General features: G+C 41.1%; 1 pseudogene; it reads right to left on the reverse strand.

Annotated features, from left to right (window-relative positions):
- Positions 1-627: 627 nt before the first annotated feature.
- On the reverse strand, positions 628-1,989 carry LOC123577500 (annotated as a pseudogene).
- Positions 1,990-4,407: the final 2,418 nt, after the last annotated feature.

A 4,407-nucleotide genomic window follows, 5' to 3' on the forward strand; every position in this document is an offset into this window, starting at 1 on the left:
ATGGTACCAAACTAGTGGTCGAGGACTAACTTTTCACTTGGCTCTGTTCCTTCCTCACTTTAGCCTTTACTTAAAGGAGTCTGAAAAACTTGGGGATACAGCCTAATAAGAAAAATAACCACAAACAGTATTCCCCTTTCTGTAGCTACTTCAGACCTTTGTTACCAGTAAATTCCTGAAGAAAAAAAAATTTTTTTACTTTTTTGTAATGTTTATTTATTTTTGAGAGACAGAGAGATAGGGTGAGCAGGGGAGGGGCAGAGAGAGAGAGAGAGACACACACACAGAATCCAAAGCAGGCTCCAGGCTCTGAGCTGACAGCTCAGCACCAATGCGGAACTTGAATCCATGAAATCTGAGACCATGACCTGAGCTGAAGTCAAATGCTTAACCGACTGAGCCACCCAGGCACCCCTGGAGAAAATGCAAATATAAGTCTGTGGATTTACTGAATCAAATCCCCCAGTTAATATTTAGAAAACACCCTCTGTTTGGGCTATACCATTGTTGATGGTACTTATCATAGAGGGATAGCCAAAGTCCGTGTGTCAAAACCAGTGTTAAATCAACCTCAGGGTTGAGAGGAAAAAAAGAGGGAGTTTAAACTCACAAGAAGCACCAACATATCTAGGACCCCTGTCTTTCTGGGTCCATGTGTCCTTCAGGATCGTCATCATTATAAATGTCTCTGCATTTGCCAAACCCGCATGATATTGTCTTCTGATACAGAACAAATCACTCAAGGTTCGTTGGGATTCCAGGAGAAATCAGATATCTTGGCAGTGTGACCACCATGAATAAAGAATTCTGGTGGCCTGTCCTCTGCATCTTCTGAGGATTGTTTCTCTCCAGTGTTACTTAAATCCCAGACATTCAGTCTGTGATCAGTACCACCAGAAGCCAACATAGTCTCCTTGTGAGGTGACCACTGAACTTGGAATATTTCATCCTTATGTGATTCAAAGGAATGCAACTTAAGTTTCAGATTTCTCAAATCCCACAAGGCAACAGTCTTGTCAGCTGATCAAAGCGTAAGAGACTCTTAAATATGGAGAACAAACAAAGGATTGCTGGAGGGGTTGTGGAGGGATGCATGGACCAAATGGGTGAGGGGCATTAAGGAATCTACTCCTGAAATCATTGTTGCACTATATGCTAACCAACTTGGATGTAAATTAAAAAATAAATAAATTATTTAGAAAAAAAAAAGAATGAACTCACTATAAGGATTGAAAGAGAGGTAGTTAGTTCACTTCGGCAGCGTGAGCATCAACTGAGGGGCTTGCTTTGGAAGTATTGTTTGAAGGAGTATCTCAGATCATAAATTTCTGATCATCAGCAACTGACCCAAACAGAGACTCAGGTGGCAGATGCCGGGAAACATTTTCTACTACTGCTGTATGCCCTGTAAAGATGGTCTTCACATCCACAACTTTTCCTTCCTTTAGAACAGTACCGATGTCCCAGAGGAGGATGTTATGGTCATCTGAATCACTAAGTAAGTGCCCACTGAGATTTGGGTTCCAGGAAAGTCCATAGCTTTCCTTCTGGTGTCCATGGAGATGTAAGTCTGGGTTGTACTCTCCGGAAGGGTCTGGTTTGGAAGGATGTTTGGTATAGTCAAAAACAAGAACATCACCGGATGGAGTCTTCGTTGCAGTGACACAAGGGTCCTGGGGCATATCGTGGTGGCCTGTTTACTTCTCCTTCATGGTTGATCTTAATTTCTATTTCAATGTTTCCACTAACTGAGCCAAAACCTCCAAATTCTCCTTTCTCACTGCCATAGTGGGAAGCATCAAACTGAGCATCATCGTTAGGGAGCTGCACACGGGCTATCACAAGGAGGTTTTGTTCATCCCATGTGTGTGTTCCCAGGACAAGTCGATGAGTGCTGAAGTCTTTCCCTTCTGGTCTGGTTTCATCTGGAAGTCACTGTGCAATTAGGCTAGGCCACTCCAGACCATGAGTCATCACCAAATCGTAAAGACAAGAAGAAAACGGATGTTCTTTATCCGTATTTTGTACTCTTCTTTGATCACATGTTCTTCTACTGCGTTGGGGGGTGGGGGGGTGGGGATCCTGGGGTCAAGTTCTGCATGCTGGCTCTATTGTTTCCTCCAAACTAAAGATATTTAAACTGAAATTATTTCACTTAGCATAACACTCTCCAGTTCCACCCACATTGCTACAAAAGGCCATATTTCATTCTTTCTCATTGCCACGTAGTACTCCATTGTGTATATAAACCACGATTTCTTTATCCATTCATCAGTTGATGGACATTTAGGCTCTTTCCATAATTTGGCTATTGTTGAGAGTGCTGCTATAAACATTGGGGTACAAGTGCCCCTATGCATCAGTACTCCTGTACCCCTTGGGTAAATTCCTAGCAGTGCTACTGCTGGGTCATAGGGTAGTTCTATTTTTAATTTTTTGAGGAACCTCCATACTATTTTCCAGAACGGCTGCCCCAGTTTGCATTCCCACCAACAGTGCAAGAGGGTTCCTCCACATCCTCTCCAGCATCTATAGTCTCCTGATTTGTTCATTTTGGCCACTCTGACTGGTGTGAGGTGTGTTATTCTAAGTGAAATAAGCCATACAGAGAAAAACAGATACCGTATGTTTTCACTCTCATGTGGATCCTGAGAAACTTAACAGGAACCCATGGCGGCGGGGGGGGGGGGGGGGGAAGAAAAAAAGAGAGAGAGAGAGGTTAGAATGGGAGAGAGCCAAAGCATAAGAGACTCTTAAAAACTGAGAACAAACTGAGGATTGATGGGGGGTGGGAGAGAGGGGAGGGTGGGTGATGGGCATTGAGGAGGGCATCTTTTGGGATGAGCACTGGGTGTTGTATGGAAACCAATTTGACAATAAATTTCATATATTAAAAATATAAAATAAAAATAAACTGACATCATGATGTTCATTTTCTCCTACATCCCTCAACTAATAAGATGGCACAATGTAGGCCAAATATCTTGAATCATTTTGATGCTTTCATTCCTTCCCCTATTTTATCACCAAGTCCTACTGCTATTATAGCTTAAACTACTACAAGCTGCCACTGTTCTTTCTGGGGACCACCGAAATAGATCTCTAAGTGGTGGACCCACATTGTTCAGCTGTACCTCCCAATGCATTTTCTTTGCTGCATTCTACAGGATCTTTTTAAATTGGAATTTATTACAACCATCTCTTTCTCGCCTACCTCAATTTAAAAACCTTCAATGGGATTCTCTGTTTCTTAAAAATGTTCTGCATGATCTATTGCCTACTAATGTCTTAAGCCTTATCTTATACCTGCAGCCCTCAAATTTCTCAATTTCTTTATTTCCTTTGCCCACTTTAGCCTTGAATAATCCAACCTCTATCACTTATCCCCATTGTTTTCATCTGTGTATGTGTGTGTGCATGTGTGTATATACATATATTTACATGTGTAGATACATGTATATCTTTTTTTCTCTTTTACCTGTTTAGAAAATATTAAATTATTTAAGCATGAGGAAAATTACAAAAAGAAGATATGATGTCAGTGGTACCCACTACCCGTACGTGACAAAGGTATCATTGCCAAAATTGCCACCTGTCACTTTTTTTTTTAATTTTTTTTTCAACGTTTATTTATTTTTGGGACAGAGAGAGACAGAGCATGAACGGAGGAGGGGCAGAGAGAGAGGGAGACACAGAATCGGAAACAGGCTCCAGGCTCTGAGCCATCAGCCCAGAGCCCGACGCGGGGCTCGAACTCACGACCGCGAGATCGTGACCTGGCTGAAGTCGGACGCTTAACCGACTGCGCCACCCAGGCGCCCCGCCACCTGTCACTTTTTTAAAAATACAATATTTTAGATATAGTTCATGTTCCTTTTGAATTTCTTTCCAATTCCATTCCTCTCTTTCCCAAGAGGCATCCATGTCCTGAAATTCGTGGTTATCCTATCCACCCAAGTCCACAAATCCATATATATATTTATTACCCCTTTATTTTCTCTTTTCCCACCCCCTCTCTCTGACTAACACATCAATCTATTGCAATGCTTTTTTTCACTTTCCATTGTTATATAAAAGTAATCTCATTATAGTTATAATTCTGCAAAGAGGTTTCACTGAATGTTATAATTCTGATATTCATAAATATCAATATGCATAGAACAATGTATTCATTAACACTGGAAATATTCACCTTTCCTCCGTTGATGAAATATTTATTTTTTGTTTGTCTTTTTTTTGCTACTATAAACAATGCCACGGTAATATCCTGGTATGTCTCCATGTGCATATATATGTAAGAGTTTCTCCCAAATATGTACTGAACATGGATGGATATTACTGTATGCACAACTTCAATATTGCTAGATATTGGCAAATTGCTTTCCAACTTTGCTGTAGGCGCTTCCA

This window comes from Leopardus geoffroyi, chromosome D2, assembly GCF_018350155.1.
Source record: "Leopardus geoffroyi isolate Oge1 chromosome D2, O.geoffroyi_Oge1_pat1.0, whole genome shotgun sequence".
Taxonomy (NCBI): domain Eukaryota; kingdom Metazoa; phylum Chordata; class Mammalia; order Carnivora; family Felidae; genus Leopardus; species Leopardus geoffroyi.